The sequence below is a fragment of the Lagenorhynchus albirostris genome, chromosome 16 (genome assembly GCF_949774975.1).
Source record: "Lagenorhynchus albirostris chromosome 16, mLagAlb1.1, whole genome shotgun sequence".
In the NCBI taxonomy this organism is placed as follows: Eukaryota; Metazoa; Chordata; class Mammalia; order Artiodactyla; family Delphinidae; genus Lagenorhynchus; species Lagenorhynchus albirostris.
The window spans coordinates 61,344,904-61,366,318 of NC_083110.1; the positions used below are offsets into that span (position 1 = coordinate 61,344,904).

A 21,415-nucleotide genomic window follows, 5' to 3' on the forward strand; every position below is an offset into this window, starting at 1 on the left:
TCTTGTTTTTGTATCCATTCAGCCAATCTATGTCTTTTGGTTGGAGCATTTAATCCATTTACATTTAAGGTAATTATCAATATGTATGTTCCTATTACCATTTTTTAATCGTTTTGGGTTTGTTATTGTAGGTCTTCTCCTTCTCTTGTGTTTCCTGCCCAGAGTAGTTCCTTTAGCATTTGTTGTAAAGCTGTTGTTGGTGCTGAATTCTCTTACCTTTTGCTAGTCTGTAAGGGTTTTAATTTCTCTTTGAATCTGAATGAGATCCTTGCTGGGTAGAGTAATCTTGGTTGTAGGTTTTTCCCTTTCATCACTTTAAATGTGTCCTGCCACCACCTTCTGGCTTGCAGAGTTTCTGCTGAAAGATCAGCTGTTAACCTTATGGGGATTCCCTTGTATATTATTTGTTGCTTTTCCCTTGCTACTTTTAATATTTTTTCTTTGTATTTAATTTTTTATAGTTTGTTTAATATGTGTCTTGGAGTGTTTCTCTTTGTATTTATGCTGGTTGGAACTCTCTGTGCTTCCTGAATTTTATTGACTATTTCCTTTCCCATAGTAGGGAAGTTTTCAAGTATAATCTCTTCAAATATTTTCTCAGTCCCTTTCTTTTTCTCTTCTTCTTCTGGGATCACTATAATTCGAATGCTGGTGCATTTAATGTTGTCTCAGAAGTCTCTGAGACTGTTTTCAATTCTTTCATTCTATTTTCTTTATTCTTGTCTGCAATATTTATTTCCACTATTTTATCTTCCAGGTCACTTATCCGTTCTTCTGCCTCAGTTATTCTGCTATCAATTCCTTCTAGATGATTTTTAATTTCATTTATTGTGTTGTTCATCATTTTTTTTTTTTGCTCTTTATTTTTTCTAGGTCCTTGTTAAACGTTTCTTTTATTTTCTCCATTCTTTTTCCAAGATTTTGGATCATCTTTACTATCATTACTCTGAATTCTTTTCCAGGTAGACTGCCTATTTCCTCTTCATTTGTTTGGTCTGGTGAGTTTTCACCTTGCTTCTTCATCTGCTGCATATGTCTGTCTTCTCATTTTGCTTAAATTACTGTGTTTGGGGTCTCCTTTTCACAGGCTGCAGGTTCATCGTTCCTGTTGTTTTTGGTTTCTGCCCCCAGTGGCTAAGGTTGGTTCAGTGGGTTGTGTAGGTTTCTTGGTGGAGGGGACTGGTGCCTGTGTTCTGGTGGATGAGGCTGGATCTTGTCTTTCTGGTGGGCAGGACCATGTCCAGTGGTGTGTTTGGGGGTGTCTGTGAACTTATTATGATTTTAGGCAGCCTCTCTGCTATCGGGTGGGGTTATGATCCTGTCTTGCTAGTTTTTTGGCATCGGGCGTCCAGCACTGGAGCTTGCTGGTCATTGAGTATAGCTGAGTCATGGCGTTGAAATGGAGATATCTGGGAGAGCTCTCGCCGATTGATATTATGTGGGGCTGAGAGGTCTCTGGTGGCCCAATGTCCTGAACTCAGCTCTTCCACCTCAAAGGCTCAGGCCTGACACCTGGCCGGAGCACCAAAACCCTGTCAGCCACATGGCTGAACCACTGCAGAAACATTCTGGAAATGAAGCTTGCTAATCTCCTAAGCCCATTTAGAAATACGTTTGAGAAGAATCATTGAGTCCCTCCAATCTGGTTTTCCTTTCTCCTCTGGGAGTATTTTATCACTGACATTTTTTAGAATTATTGGTTCAGAGTCATAATAAGAAGTAGACTGAGAGATCCCACTACTCACCTATTAGAATAACCAAAATCTAGAAACTGACACCAGCAAATGTTGGTAAGGATGTGTGAGGATGTGGGCAACAGGAACTCTGTTTCATTGCTGTGGGAAAGCAAAATGGTACACTTTTGGAAGACAATGTGGCAGTTTCTTACAAAACTGAACATATTCTTACAATCATTATGATCCAGAAATCATACTCCTTAGTGTTTACTCAAAGGAGTTGAAAACGTATGTCCACACAAAAACTTGCACATAGATTAACAGCAGCTTTAGTCATAATTGCCCAAACTTAGAAGCAACCAAGATGTTCTTCAGTGGGTAAATGGATAAACAAATTGTGAGACATACAGACAATGGAATATTATTCAGTGCTCAAATGAAGTGAGCTATCAAGTCATGAAAAGACATGGTGGAAACTTAAGTTTCTATTATTAAGTGAAAGAAGCCAACCTGAAAAGGATACATACTGTATGATTCTAATTATATGACATGCTAGAAAATTAAAAACTATGGAGACAGTAAAAAGGTCAGTGCTTGACAAGTATTAAGGGGCAGGTGAAGGACTGAATAAGCAGAGTGCACACAATTTTTAGGGCAGTGGAAATATTCTGTATGATACCATAATGATGGATACATGTCATTATATCTTTGTCCAAACCCATAGAATGTACAACAGCAAAAGTGAACTGAAATATAAACTCTGGATGATTATGATGTATCATATCAATGTAGGTTCATCAGTTATAAGAGTTATACCTCTCTGGTGGAGGATGCTCATAATGGGGGAAGCTGTGAGGGGGTGTTGGGGGGGTGGCAGGAAGTATAATGAGAAATCTCTATTACTCCCCTTTAATTCAGCTGTAAACCTAAAACTGCTCTAAAACATTAAGTTTTAATTAAAAAAATTTAGAACTGACATTATTTGGTTTTCTTACTGTTTTAAAATTCTTCAAAGACAACATCCTCCACTCCCAATTTTGCCTGCAGTAGGATAGACCACTCCCACTACTGCCCTTGGTACCCAGCCACTGTTCTGCTTCTTTCTGGGGCTTCATCTCCCGCCATCTCAGAACAATTCCCTGTAAACTTAATGATCTTGTATCACAAATACACCAGGTCTGATATGATCTACTCTAAGCCATTCTCTACATTTTCTGATAAATTTGTCAAACCAAGTAACCATGAAGGAGGATTGTGGGCAATTTTAATTTTTTTTAAAGAAAATGAAAGGAAAAATTACACCTGAAAGTGATGGAAAGTGGATGAGACTCAACAATAAATCGGAGAGACTGAACTGCCCCAGCTAATTCTGTCAGAAAAGAGTAAACAACTGCAGAGGCTTGATTCAGACTATTACCTTTAATACATTAAGATAAAGAGACAGAAGAAGGAAAATGACTAAGTAATACATGTGAATTTCACACTTCACACTTTGTCACTTAGCATAGCTTCTGCCTTGCTCCTATCATCCTGCACTGATACAACATCTGAACAATAGAGAGAGACAGGAATGATGGGCTCCTTTTTTGGAGAAATTAATTCAATGCGACATAAATAAGTATACTCTTCTAAAAGAGAGATTCAAAAGCAAATGCATAGAAAAAAACTTCAGCTAGGAGGGACAACAAAGAGGGAAACACTGGATGAGGGAAAAGAGTATTTGAGTCCTTGAACCATGAATTTAATACTTGCATCTATTCACTCCTTTTATCAAAACAAATTAATAATTTATTAATGGCACATATTTTCCAGGTGATGAAAAAATACAAGTGTAAACTGATCTCTATGAACCATGCTCTGACCCACTGCTGAATTCAAACTGTCACATTTACACTAAATACCACATCTCAGTGTTGTGTACCTCTAGCTGTTCAGTTAGGACACAGTCCAGTTTTCCTGAGGAGACTCTGTTTTTCTCTCTCCACATCATTGGGATGGAGTGGCTATGATGGATTGCCTGCGTTATGAAGTCTGTTTTCTTGGAAGATTAGGCAAGGATCATAAATGCTTTTCATGCCATCCAAAGGAATCTGGCATACTTAGATAATGGGGAACCACTGAAGGATTTTTAACACACAGCAGTGACACAAACAAATTTATTTTGTCTGAGGAATTTAACATTGGTGTAGTAGGTTGAATGGTGAACCCCCATCAAAGACATGTCCACACCAAATCCCTAGAATCTGTGAATGTGAGCTTATTTGGAAAAAAGAGTATTTGCAGATATAATTAAGTTAAGGGTCTTGAGATGCGTTTATCCTGGATTATCTGGGTGGGGGAATAAATCCAATGACAGCTGTCTTTATAAGAGCCAGAAAGAGGGTAACACACAAATACAAGAGAAGTCAACATGAAGACTTCCCAGAAGGGTGTTGCTATAAGCCAAGAGGCCAGAAACCACGAGAAACTAGAGGAGGTAAAGAAAGGCTTTTCCCCTGGAGTCCCAGAGGGAGTGTAACACTGACAGCACCTGGGCTTCTGACTTCTGGCCTCCAGAACTGTGAGAGAATAAATTTATCTTGTTTTAAGCCACCAGCTTGTGATAATTTGTTATGGCAGCCACAGGAAACAAATGCAACTGGTGACAACATTAAGACTGTGTTTGGCATAGGAGTAGGACCTGGGCTGGCATATAATGGAAGAAACTACTACTATAGAAAATATCTAGAAGAATATAAACCAAAATGTTAACTTTGGATGGTGGATTATATAACTTTTATTTTCCTCTTTATTTTTATTTATGTTTCCTGTTTTTATAGAACTATATGCATATACTACTGTATTATGATAAATAAAAAATAAGCCAAATGAAATAATAAGGACTTGAGCAAAGGCAGTAGAAGAGAGCATTGAAAAGAGGAAATATTCCCCATTTATCTCTCTCTCTCTATCATCTGATAAATATTTTCTGAGCGCTCACTATATGCTGTTTTAGGCATTGTAGAGACAGCAGTGAATGTAACAAAGAAAAAAAATAAAGCTCTGTCTTATGGAGAAAACCATAGTTTTGAACAGAGGCATAGGTAACTTCATTTTAAAAGGATTGTTCTGGATGCTGTGTGTAGCCACTGGTATGAATAAAGTGAAACCAGGTAGAAGAGTTTGGAGGCTATTCCTATCATCCAGGTGAAATGATAATGGTTTATGCTAGGGTATGACCAGGAAGCCTAGGGTTTCTTCTGGTAACTGACATGAACAGAGCCAAAGGGAATAATAACATTATCTTGATGCTTTCAAGGCATATAGTCATGGTGAGGCTATAATTTTGGAGCTTTAGATCTGAAGGAGGGCCCTAGATCTGAAGCTCAGCTCTTCACTGGCATATGTGGAAGCTTGTTGTCTAGGGGTGGTAAAGCCAATTTTATTCTGAGTATTTGAGGTTGTCTCTTGGATCCTATTGGTGAAGTACTCAGTGGAACTCAAAATGAAGTGATCAGAATGCAGCTGGAACAGGGAGGAGGACCTCACTGATAGGTTATCTCTCTAAATCTGGCTCAACCACACAACTCTGTTTCTGCGGATTATGCCCCAGGCATATGCCTTGCAAAAACTGTTCACATTGGACGGCACCTCTATTCACACAAGACTATTTTGTAATAAATTAGGTGGTGAAGAGAAATAATTTCCAGTGTTTAGTTCTGAAGTTTTGGACTATCCCCAGTTGCTCCCTAACAAAATGAATGCGTGAGAATCACTGATGATGATTTTGTGGTTGATTATCAGGAAATACTTGGGAAACAACTTTAATTACTGGACATTGTCTAGCCAGCTGACAGTGCTGGTCACTGAGTCAGCTAATGAAACTCATTTGCCCTCTTTTCTCAAAAATAACAATGTAATTGAGAAATAGATTGGTTCCATACAACCTTTTTCTTGCAGAAACCTTTTTAATTATCCCAAAAAAGATTTGCCATTGACTTAAGTTTAATCCAATTCCTAAAATAGCACAAGAAAATTAAAACCCTATGTAGAATGTTAGAAAGTGAGACTGATCTTTTTTTTTTTTTTTAATTGAGGACTGGAAACAGAGTAAACTGATCAAATAGCTCGTATAAATGAATGCCTCAAGCAGCAGAGACAGAAGTTTTGGGCGTACACTGAGCTGAGGACATTTGAGTAGCCCATGCCAGAAGGGTAGATTAGGTAAATATCACAATACTCTCAGCTTCTAGAAACCACCACCTTGCTTTATGAATAAGTCTATTTGCCTATGCAAACATCCCCACCCTCTTTGAGAGCCCCAGGTTTTACCTGTTTCGAGTATTTTAAAATTATTTCAAATGCCATTAACCATTGGAAGGTTTTTTTTCAAATCCCAGCTCTCTTGAGCACACAGTTACAAAGTGTGTTGGAGTGATTACTTGCATCTTCTATCACTGTCTCTTCAGGACTCCAGATCATTCCAAATTGTCAAGGGGACTCATCCTCTCATATCTGTATTTAGGATTATTCATTTTAGATCTCATGAACAAGCAACTGAATTGAAGTTTTGTTTCTGAGAAAAGAAAGTCTTGTGGCTTGCCTTTCAAAGAAAGAAACAGAGAAGCTATCCTGAAAAGGAGGATAAAAGAAATAAAGGGATTCTGCATCCGCAGGAAGGAAGGCTAGCATGAAGAAACGCGTTATGTGCATAAATAAGCCCAGGTACCTGGGTTAAGGAACTAGATTAGAGTGTAACAGGCTGTAGTCTGAAGAGGTTGGCTACGGGATTAGGATGCCTGTGTGAATCAAAGTCCAGGGTCATGGGGATTAACTTTAGGGAGGAGGGTATACAACCTTCTGTTTCTGAATCTTGGGCCTAACTGGCTCTCCCACTAATTGTGAAGTCAACAGGAATCTCCATTGTTAATTTCATTGAGACCATCACACATGGTTCTAGTCTCATTGAACCTCTTGGCGAGGCAGAGTGATTCTTTTAGTGGAGGATTATTGTAAGAGGGAAGCATAATATGACTTTCTCAACATTCCTCAGATAATACCTTCTGTACCTCTGTATGTGCTGATGGCATTCTCCTACACTTCGTAATCTAATAGGCAGCATAGCCTCTTACTTAAGAGTAGAGGCTTACATGTTCTACTGAATTTTGCATCAAATAAAGGATCTGGTACACTGCTTTGCACATAGTAGGGACTCAGGTTGTATCTGTAAAACTGAAAGAGGAAAGGAGGGCAAGGACAGGGAAATAAAACCATACTACAACAAAGACTGCACAGTGAAAAGTATCTCTTTCCAAATTACTTGAGTACCACAGATAAATGGAACACGTGCATTCTATTTGTCCTTCAACCCTCAGCTCAGAAATCGCTCTTTAATATGTGCTCCATTTCTATTTATGATAGCTTGATAATCAAGCTATGATTGCATGTGCTAACATCAGTTCCTCCATGAAAGATGTGTGATCCATTCCAATCATCCTAATTCCTTATGCAGATGTTCCTAAACTATTCGATTCTTCTTAATTACACAGTATCAAAGGGCTACACCTGTGAGGGGAAGCAATCCACAAGTCTGTAGGGTTTAAAGAGAACTACCTTTCCCTGGGGTCTTCTCCCCAAGTGTGAGGGAATGTAACTGATTATTTTAACAAGGGGAATTTATTCCCCCTCAAATTATGACCTGGTTATATCAGATAAATTCAAAGCTTCTGGGCAAGCACCTTAAGGCCATATCTTTTATCCTCTCACAAGTTTTTGGCTGCTTTGCTTTCAAACTGTAAGCTGGCAGACTTCATCCTTTAAAAGCTTAATAACCTGAAAACCCACTGGGCACCAGGAATACCTGTAGTTCTCAGCCACAGAGAATGGATGGAATAAAAATCTAATGCATTTGACCTTCTCACCTCCTGCTCATAGCCCATGCCTTCCATTACGCCCCCTTCAAATCTCACTGAAGCCAGAAGTACAGAGGACTTTGCTGACACACGTCAGCTACTGTTCATCTCACGGGTACTTGGGCCTTCCAAGTCAGAGGTCCCCAAAGAGTAGTCACCATACCTATACTAGCAGCAACAGCAGCACCCGGAAATTTGTTAGATATGAAATTACTGGGCTCCTGAATCAGAAACGCTAGGGATGGAATACACCACTCTGTGGCTTAACAAGCCCTCCAGGTGATTCTGATGTTGCTAAAGTTTGAGAACTGCTCTGGGAAATCGAACCAATAGCATTTGGCTGTAACCCACTGGGTAATTTATAAAACCAAGGAGCAGTTGTTACCCTTGGTCTCAGGAGTTGTGGGAGTTGGTGAGCTCGTTTCAAAGGAACCATACTCAACTTTGCAGGCGCTTGGATAGCTGGCTGTGTGCATTTGGAAATATACAGTATTCTCTTTCCATGTGGCCCAAGAAAGACGAAGAAAATCAGAATTCTAAATGTGAGTTGGGAAAACCTGGGGCTCTCAAAGGAGGGACTGAAGTTACTTTATCTTTTTAGATTTGACTATCCATACGCAGCGTTTATTTTCTTCCTTTCATTTTATCACATAGATTTTGCTTTCGAGTGTTTCTCTCATCAGGGGTGATTCAAAACAAAGATTTACGAAGTCTTACTATAAGGTATACAACAAAAGAAAATATCTTATAAAAAAAAGCGGGGGGAACGCTGGGCCCAACTTGAAGACAAACAAGAAGTTACCTACTGTATGCAAATGTATCTCAGGGAAAGTTTCTTTTGAATTCAACCTCCTGAACAAGAATGAACATAGTCACTTGGCACCCTTTCTCTGCTGCAGAAGCTGCACAATGCTGGCAAAGTTACCTTCCTAAAATGTAGGATGTTTACTCAGAAAACGGGGCAGCCATTTTCGGTTTCTTTTAATCCAAGCGTTTAAGCTCATTAGAGGAGCTCATTCTCTAAAGAAAAGCTCCAGAGAATCTGTTTGAAATTCCCTTAACGGTGTATGTTTTATTTTAACAAATTTAAGTTTTCATACAACCACGTTTACATAAAGTAGGATTCAAGTGAGTTAACGTTTAACAGGAAAGAAGCACAGCAGATGGACACATGATGGGGGGTTTATAGAAACGTTTTCTGGGAGTCTACAGTTTGGGAAGGCAGACCTCAATCCTGTACGCAAACACAAGTGAAATTAAAGTCCAAGTTAGCTTAGCGTTATATTAGAAGTAGAGGATTTGGGTTCTAATCCTTTGAGAATCTCTCTATGGGGGGGGGAGGGAGAGAGAGAGAGAGAGAGTTTATTTATATAATTTGACCTAAAATGCATACTTTCTTCTCTGAGATTTTTTTTCTTCACTGATAAATTAGACATATGATCTAATGCCAAGTTCAGTGTCTTATTAGTACGATCTAACAACACAAACTGCTTGATCACTGTGTCGATGTAAAGAATTACTAGAACTGGAGGAAACCCACAGGTGTATCCTTAGATCACTGATACTTCATATTTTCCTTTGTGACCCATTACAGCACACCTCCCCCAACCCATATCATCCCACCCCTCTGCTTGCTCAGTTCCACCCCTGCCTCTCTATCAGGTTGAACTAGTTTTAAGGAGAGGAGACACAATTGTCAGAGGCTGAAAGGGTGGGTATGGGATTTGGGACTCTTTTACCATGAGCACATACCCAACAAAAAGTATTTTTTATTTAAAAAAATTTTTGAGGTATAATTGACATATGACATTATATTAGCTTCAGGTATACAACATAATGATTCAATACTTGTGTGTGTATATATAAATATATGTATATATATTGAGAAATGATCACTACAACAAGGCTAGTTAATGTCAGTCACCATACATGCTTACATATTATTTGTCTTCTGATGAGAACTTTTTAAAATCTATTTTCTTAGTAACTTTTAAATATGCTATACAGTATTATTAACTACAGTCACCATGTTGTACATTACATCCCCATGACTTATTTATGTTAGAACTGGAAGTTTGTACCCTTTGACCCCCTTTACACATTTGTTCCCCCAACCTCCGGCAACAACACTGATCTGTTCTCTGTGTCTATAAGTTCATTTTTTGTTGTTTTTTGGCGGGTTGTTTTTGTTTTGTTTTTGGATCCTAAATATAAGTGACATCTTATTGTATTTGTCTTCCTCTGTCTGACTTACTTCACTTAGCATAATGCCCTACAGGTCCATCCATGCTGTTGTAAATAGCAAGATTTTCTTCTTTTATGGCTGAATAATATTCCTGTGTGTGTGTGAGTGTGTGTGTATGTGTGACATTTGCCTATCCATTCATTCATTGGTGGACGCAGTTTGTTTTCATATCTTGGCTATTCTAAATAATGTTGCAATGAACATGGGATGCAGATATCTCGTCAACGTGGCATTTTCATGCCCTTTGGATAAATACTCAGAAGTGGAATTTCTGTATCATATGGATCTACTTTAACTTTTTGAGAAATCTCTGTATTGTTTTCCATAGTTGCTGCACCAATTTACATTCGCATCAACAGTGCACCAGAGTTCCCTTTCTGTCCTTGCCGACTCTTGTTATTTCTCGTCTTTTTGATGAGTCATTCTGACAGGTGGGAGGTGTTATCTCATTGTGGTTTTGATTTGCATTTCTCTGATGAGTAGTGATGTTGAGTATCTTTTCATATACCTGTTAGCTATCTGTATGTGTCCTTTAAAAAAAAAGTCTATTCAGATATTCTGCTCATTTTTGAATTAGATTGTTTGTTCTTACTATTAAGTTGTTTGAGTTCTTTATATATTTCAAATATTATCTCCTTATCAGAAATACGGTTGGTAAATATTTTCTCCCATTCTGTAGGTTGCTTTTTGTTTTGTTGATGGTTTCCTTTGTTGTACAGAAGCTTTTTAGTTTGATGTAATCCCACGTTTATTTTGACTTTTGTTGCCGTAGCTTTTGGTATCAAATCCAAAAAATCATCATCAAGACTGATGTCAAGTTGCTTATGCTTATGTTTTCTTCTAGGAGTTTTATGGTTTCAGGTTTTTTTTTTTTTTTCCGGTACGCGGGCCTCTCACTGCTGTGGCCTCTCCCGTTGCGGAGCACAGGCTCCGGATGCGCAGGCTCAGCAGCCATGGCTCACGGGCCCAGCCACTCCGTGGCATGTGGGATCCTCCCGGACCGGGGCACGAACCTGTGTCCCCTGCATCAGCAGGTGGACTCCCAACCACTGCGCCACCAGGGTAGCCCTGGTTTCAGGTCTTATATTTGATCACTTCATGGATCTGTGTGCATCTTGCTCGGGGCCATGCTAATCTTCTCTGTATCATTCTGGTTTTAGTATATGTGCTGCTGAAGTGAACTAAGCAAAATTTCTTGTAGCATCTCAGTGTGTATGTGCACTTGTATATATATGGTAGGGTGGCAGTGGGGATTAGAGTAAATCTGAAATACAACTTAACGTATTGAATGTACTGCTACGTAAAATATATGCTGTTGGAATAAACAGCTGTCAACTAGTAAAATTGCCTAATCTGTGAAGTGCTGAGCTACGTTCACAGCATAAGCAGTGGGCTTCGTGTGCTTTCCCTAAATATCCACTTCCCCCCAAGGGGAGACTCAAATTGGCCTTCTCCTCTACTGGTCAAAGTTGAAGAACATGGGTTTCTAATCTTTCTTAGTTTCCCCTATCTAAATTCAGGGCTGAAGTTCAGAATCATTTTTCCAAAGAGAATGTTTCCTCTAACCATATTCTGTAGCTTCTCTGTACAAGGAAGTGTGGGATATTGTCCCTGAGAACACTGGGGACAGGCTGACAGTCAAAGCACTCTCTGTGTCGTTGGCCTGTCTGCTTGGCGCTTCAGGGGTCCCAGCCCTTCACTCCTGGGCCAAGCCCATAGAAATAAACGCTTCATAACTTCGTTGTGGAGATCACAGTAAAAATGAGCAACCGACCTTGTTGCCGCAGGATGTCACCCCAGCTATTTCCCATTCGCAATCTGGTTCTGAGCAGACCGGGGAAAACATAGAATGAGACTGTACTCGGGCTCAATTATACATTCAAATTGCCTGTCTTTAAAACCCCCTAAAAACTGTAATGGCTTAATTAAGCTGGTAACTTTATGGCATGCTTCTGCTCACAGCCTAACTCTGAGGCCTTTCTCTTTCACTGTCAGTGATAATTCTGCTTTGCTGGGATGGCTGGCTGCTGGAGAGAGGTGGGGAGCTCCAGGGTGGGAAAAGGAAGAAAATAGATCTTGGGGAAGCTAAATTCCGCTTGTGGCAGGTGGTCTTCAAATCTCCAGTCCTTTGGAGTCCGTAAACGAGAGCTCTGAGGAAAGAGTAGGCATTAATTTAGGTTCTAGAAGGAGCAGGGTGAGTTTTCACTTAGTGAAGCTCGCCTTTGGAATCCATCAACTAAAACACTATTTCATAGAAGAGAAAAAGGCAGGTTATGACTTGCATGTTCCCTGAAAGGAAGAGAAGACCGTCCTATTTGAAAGCAGTGTAGCTCCACCCCCTGTCCTAATCTAAACGGCATCCTTCTTACATTTCATGCCCACATGATGTATAATCTCGGAGCAGCATTTCATGCCATTGAATGGACTTTCCACCTTCATCTGGAGGTGGCTGACCTCTGCTGAGAGGTGGGCTGTTCTTCTGAGTCAGCACCATCTGCTTTCCTGAAAGAGCTTCTTAGGGCTGTAACAGTTTCATTACCAAAACATTCAGGTCTCTTGATGTTATTTGAGAAATCCTTTATTTAGAGGTATTGAAGCATTTGTCCAATGCAAGAATTAACTGAAGGAAATTAATTGCTGATCACCTTTATTTTTTCAATTGCAGTTAAAGATGTGGTCTAAAGAATCAGACTATTTTCCTCCTAAGGCCACCTCTATCACTCGCCAGTAATGGAAACTTAAGTTAGCAAGTCTAATAGAATAATAATACTAGTTCCTACCTCATAAGTTTAGTGAGATTTAGTGAAATAGTACATATAAGACACTTAGCACAGTGCCTGGCTCTTAATCACTAAATGTTAGTTTATGATATTATTATTGTTCCTGTTGCTCTTAATTTTACCAAGCTCACATTCTATAGGATTTATACTTATGGCAACACTCAACAATTTTATATCTGATCATAGGTGAGATAAAGAGAGAAGTGGACAGATTTGCCACCCTGACTCCTCAGGGTTACAGGGAGGTGATTGGTGACCCAGTTTCACTAAGTTTTTCTTCTTTGGACTTCTGGTGTCCGTCTTTTTATTTCTCCTTTACCAGTTGCTTGCATTAGCCTTTTGGGAATTGTGCAGAAGAGTTTTTCATTTTTAAGAAGCCACACGTTCCCTATCTTTAAATCAGAGGTGAAATGCAGCATGCCATGGCAGTAATCCGAAGTTTGGAGGCCACATGGACTTTCTGGTTTAAACTCATTTTCCATGAAATCAAAATTTATCCTTTGCTTTTGAAAGCACCAAAAGTGATTAGCTGAGACAGCAGTGAACAGACATGAGGAAGAGGCCCCTGGTGGCTGAAAGGAGGCTTCTGCCTCTCAGTTTTTTAATGGCACGCGAAAGGCATTAATCCACACTTTCATTTCCTATTACCCAAATAGAAATGTCTTGAGATAATGTGAATACCTTATGGCATAAGTGACTTTCTAAAGTATCTTATTAGAACTCCTTATCAGAGTAATTTAGGCAGCATTGGGGCTTGACAGCCGGGAACATACTTCTTCAACACTGACCCTTGGGAGCAACTCACAAAAAGTCAGTCAAATACCAGTGGGGAAACTTCCAAGAGACATGGCAGCTTTAGCCTTTTCTCAAGCGCAGGGCCCCTCTCTCATGTCACATGCAGGTGACTTCCTTGTGTGGCAGCTTCACCCAGAGAGAAAGTCAGATTTCCCAAATGTCTCTCAAGAACCGTTAGGACAAATCATGCTGTCACAAAGGGAAGTTGGGACAATACTGCAGAAAGCAAAGGGTGAATCTCTGTCCTTGAAGGGTGTTTAATATGCTTTTGAGAATGATGCCGTAGGTTTTGGATGCACTCTTTTGCAAAAGGAATTTTATAAACTACCTAGGCTCCTTTGCTGATGTTTAATGTACAAGAGGCTAATGTGGATTTTTATTGGGGAAAATGCAAAACAAAATACCCCCAAAATAATACCCCCAAACCCAAACCCACAGTCAAAAAATCCCTGCAAAGTGTTTCTGTCTCTTCAGAATGGAAGGTTATGTTTTGTTTGAAGAAAATGGCTTACGTGAGGATGTACCAGCATGGGCTGGGGACTTTGCATTGCTGAATTGCAGTCTCCACCTCCTTTCACCTCCCAAGGTGTTGTGATATGTTAATCCTCACACTGAGCCGCCTCCTACTCTGCTCAGATTTATTTCAAATGAAGAGCCCTTTTCTTCGTTTCCCCAGGAGACTCTGCCAGAAGCCCATAGTGGCCACCATCTACATTGTTTTCCTTTATTTTTCAGTTTCTCCCTATAAGACGGCCTCCCAGTAAACCTGTAATTGCTTATATGAACCGACACTGTGTCCTTTTTTTTTTTTTAACATCTTTATTGGAATATAATTGCTTTAGAAAGGTGTGTTAGTTTCTGCTTTATAACAAAGTGAGTCAGTTACACATATACATATGTCCCCATATCTCTTCCCTCTTGCATGTCCCTCCCTCCCACCCTCCCTATCCCACTCTTCTACGTGGTCACAAAGCACCAAGCTGATCTCCCTGTGCTATGCGGTTGCTTCCCACTAGCTTTCTATTTTACGTCTGGTAGTGTATATATGTCCATGCCACTCTCTCACTTTGTCCCAGCTTACCCTTACCCCTCCCCGTATCCTCAGGTCCATTCTCTAGTATCCATATATGTGTGTTAGCATACAGTATTTGTTTTTCTCTTTCTGACTTACTTCACTCTGAATGACAGTCTCTAGGTCCATCCTCCTCACTACAAATAACTCATTTTCATTCCTTTCTGGAGCTGAGTAATATTCCATTGTATATATGTGCCACATTTTCTTTTTTTCTTTTTAATAGATCTTTATTGGAGTATAATTGCTTCACATTACTGTGTTAGTTTCTGTTGTACAACAAAGTGAATCAGCCATATGCACACATATATCCCCATATCCCCTCCCTCTTGAGGCTCCCCCACTACCCTCCCTATCCCACCCCTCTAGGTCATGGCAAAGCACCGAGCTGATCTCCCTGTGCTATGCTGCTGCTTCCCACTAGCTAACTAGTTTACATTGGATAGTGTATATCTGTTGATGCTACTCTTACTTCGCCCCAGCTTCCCGCTCCCCACCCCTAGTCCTCAAGTGCATTCTCTATGTCTACGTCTTTATTCCTGCCCTGCCACTAGGTTCATTGGTACCTTTTTTTTTTTAGATTCCATATATATGTGTTAGCATACGGTATTTGTTTTTCTTTTTCTGACTTACTTCACTCTGTATGACAGACTCTAGGTCCATCCACCACACTACAGATAACTCAATTTCGTTTCTTTTTATGGCTGAGTAATATTCCACTGTATATATGTGCCACATCTTTTTTTATGTATTCATCCGATGATGGGCACTAAGGTTGCTTCCATGTCCTGGCTATTGTAAATAGAGCTGCGATGAACATTTTGGTACATGACTCTTTTTGATATCGTTTTCTCAGGGTATATGCCCAGTAGTGGGATTGCTGGGTCATATGGTAGTTCTATTTGTAGTTTTTTAAGGAACCTCCATACTGTTCTCCATAATGGCTGTATCAATTTACATTCCCACCAACAGTGCAAGAGTGTTCCCTTTTCTCCACACCCTCTCCAGCATTTATTGTTTCTAGATTTTTTGATGATGGCTATTATGACTGGCGTGAGATGATATCTCTTTGTAGTTTTGACTTTCATTTCTCTAATGATTAATGATGTTGAGCATTCTTTCATGTGTTTGTTGGCAATCTGTATATCTTCTTTGGGGAAATGTCTGTTTAGGTCTTCTGCCCAGTTTTGGATTGGGTTGTTTGTTTTTTTGTTATTGAGGTTCATGAGCTGCTTATAAACCTTGGAGATTAATCCTTTGTCAGTTGCTTCATTTGCAAATATTTTCTCCCATTCTGAGGGTTGTCTTTTGGTCTTGTTTATGGTTTCCTTTGCTGTGCAAAAGCTTTTAAGTTTCATTAGGTCCCACTTGTTTATTTTTGTTTTTATTTCCATTTCTCTAGGAGGTGAGTCAAAAAGGATCTTGCTGTGATTTATGTCATAGTGTTCTGCCTGTGTTTTCCTCTAAGAGTTTGATAGTGTCTGGCCTTACATTTAGGTCTTTAATCCATTTTGAGTTTATTTTTGTGGATGGTGTTAGGGAGTGATCTAATCTCATACTTTTACATGTAGCTGTCCAATTTTCCCAGCACCACTTATTGAAGAGGCTGTCTTTTCTCCACTGTATATTCTTTCCTCCTTTAACAAAGATAAGGTGACCATATGTGCGTGGGTTTATCTCTGGGCTTTCTATCCTGTTCCATTGATCTATATTTCTGTTTCTGTGCCAGTACCATACTGTCTTGATTACTGTAGATTTGTAGTATAGTCTGAAGTCAGGGAGCCTGATTCCTCCAGCTCCGTGTTTCTTTCTCAAGATTGCTTTGGCTATTTGGGGTGTTTTGTTTTTCCATACAATTTGTGAAATATTTTGTTCTAGTTCTGTGAAAAATGCCAGTAGTAATTTGATAGGAATTGCATTGAATCTGTAGATTGCTTTGGGTAGTAGAGTCATTTTCACAAGGTTGATTCTTCCAATCCAAGAACATGATATATCTCTCCATCTATTTATAGCATCTTTAATTTCTTTCATCAGTGTCTTATAATTTTCTGCATACAGGTCTTTTGTCTCCTTAGGTAGGTTTATTCCTAGGTATTTTATTCTTTTTGTTGCTGTGGTAAATGGGAGTGTTTTCTTGATTTCGCTTTCAGATTTTTCATCATTAGTGTATAGGAATGCAAGAGATTTCTGTGCATTTTGTATCCTGCTACTTTACCAAATTCATTGATTAGCTCTAGTAGTTTTCTAGTAGCATCTTTAGGATTCTCTATATATAGTATCATGTCGTCTGCCAACAGTGACAGCTTTACTTCTTCTTTTCCGATTTGGATTCCTTTTATTTCCTTTTCTTCTCTGATTGCTGTGGCTATAACTTCCAAAACTATGTTGAGTAAGGGTGGTGAGAGAGGGCAACCTTGTCTTCTTCCTGATCTTAGTGGAAATGCATTCAGTTTTTTACCATTGAGAATGATGTTGGCTGTGGGTTTGTCATATATGGCCTTTGTTATGTTGAGGAAAGTTCCCTCTATGCCTACTTTCTGCAGGGTTTTTACCATAAATGGATGTTGAATTTTGTCGAAAGCTTTTTCTGCATCTATTGAGATGACCATATGGTTTTTCTCCTTCAATTTGTTAATATGGTGTATCACATTGATTGATTTGCATATATTGAAGAATCCTTGCATTCCTGGAATAAACCCCATTTAATCATGGAGTATGATCCTTTTAATGTGATGTGGATTCTGTTTGCTAGTATTTTGTTGAGGATTTTTGCATCTATGTTCATCAGTGATATTGGCCTGTAGTTGTCTTTCTTTGTGACATCCTTGTCTGGTTTGGGTATCAGGGTGATGGTGGCCTTGTAGAATGAGTTTGGGAGTGTTCCTCCCTCTGCTATATTTTGGAAGAGTTTGAGAAGGATAGGTGTTAGCTCTTCTCTAAATGTTTGATAGAGTTTGCCTGTGAAGCCATCTGGTCCTGGGCTTTTGTTTGTTGGAAGATTTTTAACCACAGTATCAAGTTCAGTGCTTGTGATTGGTTTGTTCATATTTTCTATTTCTTCCTGGTTCAGTCTCGGCAGGTTGTGCATTTCTAAGAATTTGTCCATTTCTTCCAGGTTGTCCATTTTATTGGCATAGAGTTGCTTGTAGTAATCTCTCATGATCCTTTGTATTTCTGCAGTGTCAGTTGTTACTTCTTTTTCATTTCTAATTCTATTGATTTGAGTCTTCTCCCTTTTTTTCTTGATGAGTCTGGCTAATGGTTTATCAATTTTGTTTATCTTCTCAGAGAACCAGCTTTTAATTTTATTGATCTTTGCTATCATTTCCTTCATTTCTTTTTCATTTATTTCTGATCTGATCTTTATGATTTCTTTCCTTCTGCTAACCTTGGGTTTTTTTTGGTTCTTCTTTCTCTAATTGCTTTAGGTGTAAGGTTAGGTTGTTTATTTGAGATGTTTCTTGTTTCTTAAGGTAGGATTGTATTGCTATAAAATTCCCCCTTAGAACTGCTTTTGCTGCATCCCATAGGTTTTGGGTCGTCGTGTTTTCATTGTCATTTGTTTAGGTATTTTTTGATTTCCTCTTTGATTTCTTCAGTGATCTCTTGGTTATTAAGTAGTGTGTTTTTTAGCCTCCATGTGTTTGTATTTCTTGCAGGTTTTTTCCTGTAATTGATATCTAGTCTTATAGCGTTGTGGTTGGCAAAGATACTTGATACAATTTCAATTTTCTTAAATTTACCAAGGCTTGATTTGTGACCCATGATATGATCTATCCTGGAGAATGTTCCATGAGCACTTGAGAAGAGAGTGTATTCTGTTGTTTTTGGATGGAATGTCCTATAAATATCAATTAAGTCCATCTTGTTAAATGTATCATTTAAAGCTTGTGTTTCCTTATTTATTTTCATTTTGGATGATCTGTCCATTGGTGAAATTGGGGTGCTAAAGTCCCCTACTATGAAGGTGTTACTGTCGATTTCCCCTTTTATGGCTGTTGGTATTTACCTTATGTACTGAGGTGGTTCTATGTTGGGTGCAGACACTATGTTCTTTGAAAATTGTTTCACTTATTCCATAAAGATACACTGACCTTAATTGTAAAGCTCAGTATACTGCCATCATAAAGACAGACTTTCTACATTCACAATTTTCTTGCATGTGTGTTTTTGGCATCTGAGTGTTATGATTTAAGCTTGTTTCTCAAAATGCAAGTGCATTTGATTTTTAAATGCTGCCCATTTATCTTGCTACATGAATCAATTTTTTTCCTACTCCTCTCGTCATCGATAGTGTTGCCTTTCAATTCCTCCAACATATTTCAGGTAAATGGTCAAATCAGTGTGTCCACAGTCAAAGATGCATCAGATGTTTCGTGCTGAGGCAGAGAAGATGAACAGAGTTAATGTGTAAATGATAGGCCAATGATGAGGTCAATATTTACCCCATGCTACAATAAATTTTGATAACTGGATAACTACCAAAACAAGATGTCAATAATCAGGGTGATGTGCTGTAGCCTTCCAGAATAGTTTCATTTGAAAGGTATGGAAATTCTGGGAATAAAGCTTCCAATAATTTTGTGGTATGCTTTTGGTCCTAAAAGGCAGTCATCCTTTATATCAAGGTAAAGATCTAGAATCTCATTGGTTTTCAAACTTTAATATACATTAGAATAACTTGGGGCATTTTAGTTAAATACAGATTCCTAGATTCCACCCATATTATGATGAATAGGTATGGTCTTGTGCCCATCTAGTGTTTCAGAAAACACTAGGTGAATCTGACACAGACAAAATAGGGAACGTATCTTTGAGAAACACTGATATAAACTGTACTGCTATTCATTGTCCTGGGGGGTATGTGATTACTTAAGTAATCAACCCATCAACTAATCAACAATTATTTAGAGACAGCTAGTTCATAACAATATGTTCATAAAGCCATTATGAAGTACTCACTTGTACTTTTTCTGTTGCTGCTCTGCTCTAGCTAGTAAAATGGTAACTTTTGAATCTTACATATGAGATTGAATAATGTAAGAACAAAGCTTATTGGCATAATTTATTGATGATTATTTTAAAAATCTCTTAAAATAATTGCTCATACTTGGAGACATAGCCTTCTCCTAAATATAAATGCAAAAAAAATCATTACATTTTATTTACTGATAAAGGAACATCATTTTATTTACTGATAAAGTAAAATCAGTTAATATATAATTTTGTGGTAAGTGTATCCTGATCAGTAAAACATTTTTCAATATGAAACTCAATGCATTATTTATTAAAGACTATATAGGCGTTAAATATTACTAATGTCATATATATTAAACAGTAGGAACACTATTATAAATTTAAAATAGGATAAATTTAAAAAACTGGAGATTCAATATTTTCCTCCCACATATACCAACAAATCATAAGTGTTATATTCTCAACTGTCCTAGTAGTCTTGTTTGTCTAGACTGGTTTGCAAATTTTGACTGACTCTCTCTTAGGTGGAAAGTTCTTAACTGGCACATAATTAAAGAATAAATAATTTCCTAAAAGTGAAACAAGAATGTTCTCTTTCAGCTCTGACATTAGCTAATATTTCTCAAACAGTGATTTTTGGTTGGTATTTCCAGGTACATCTTTAAAATAGTTTTTGGGCTACCTTTCCCCAAAATGGCAGGGAAAAATGCATTAATGGATAGACTGTGCTCAATTTCAAGTCTTTCATCCATAATTTGTATTTAAACCACTGGTCCCTTTGTGGTGCTCATCTATTTGATTGTCTCCAAAGTATGCATGTACATCTCAGGATCCTGTTTTGATTTCGTTGTAGTTTGATGTCATTGGTTGTTTTCTTTATAACTCATATTGAAATTCTTTGGTATACCTGGAGGCTCCTCTAAGAGTCTCTAACCTCCCTGGCTTCATTGAGTACTTTCTCCAATGAACAGTCTCAACATATATTTGCAAGTGATTTCAAAATTGATGTGCAAAAGAATCACTTATGAATTTTGGGGGGAAAAAAAAAGATTTTTGCTCATTGAATCTGAAACAGGGACGGAGTTCATGTATTTCTTACAAGCTCCCAGCCATATGCTTGTTGCTGCCAATCTGTGAACCAAGAGTTCTACACTGCACATTTGGCTCTTGCCAAGTGCTACAATCTGTTATTGATCATATTTCCAGACATATACACTATATACTCAACTGTATATATTTCCCATGAGTGTGGCAATCTCCTCATAAAATTCTCATTGCTGATGACAATAAGGTACTTGACATCAACTCTATAGTCATTAAACATTTTTAATCTCTAAAATCTACTTCCAAGAAAACACCTTGTGATCATGAATTGATCTTGGAAGAGTGTCAGCACAATAAGTGTGCCAAATCTTTGTCATCCTTCAGAGATTTTTAAAGACTATCTTAGACATTATTGCTGCTGTTGTTTACTTCTGAGAGCATTCAATAAGCATGGAAAGACAAAAGGAGAATGAGATACAATATACTGAAATGATATTCACCGAAACATTGAAATGGAAGATTTCTGGGAGGTGTTATAATAGCAACCTTATTTTCTTCATTTAAAAATCTATGTTTTCCTAAATGTTTTATTGTTCACATGTATTACTCTTATTATAAAGTAATCATTATGAACTTTTAAAATCCCAGAATATCTTGTATCTTTTTTCTTCTAAACCTCATGGAAAATACCCACAACTTGGCTATTTGCCATGATTTGTTATGCCTTGTTCCCTTGTTATTTGTCACATTTTGCTTATTTGTCTAGCAGTACTCACTGGAGAGACATTTTTATAACTCCACATTTCTCAGCCCTTTGTTAGTGACATGGTGTATACTCAGGATCTACCTGTTGATTGATCATCAGTTTTCTGGCTTTACTGAATTTGCATATAGACTGTATGAAAAGAAGTTTAACACATCAAATCAAATAGCTT

The 21,415-nt window shown here is 38.3% G+C and overlaps 1 non-coding gene across 1 annotated transcript; it reads right to left on the minus strand.

Moving 5' to 3' along the window:
* Window positions 1-10,892: 10,892 nt before the first annotated feature.
* LOC132507685 (U6 spliceosomal RNA) lies at window positions 10,893-10,994 on the minus strand. Its single transcript, XR_009536259.1, has one exon. It is a non-coding gene; the product is annotated as a U6 spliceosomal RNA (small nuclear RNA).
* Between the last annotated feature and the right edge of the window lie 10,421 nt (window positions 10,995-21,415).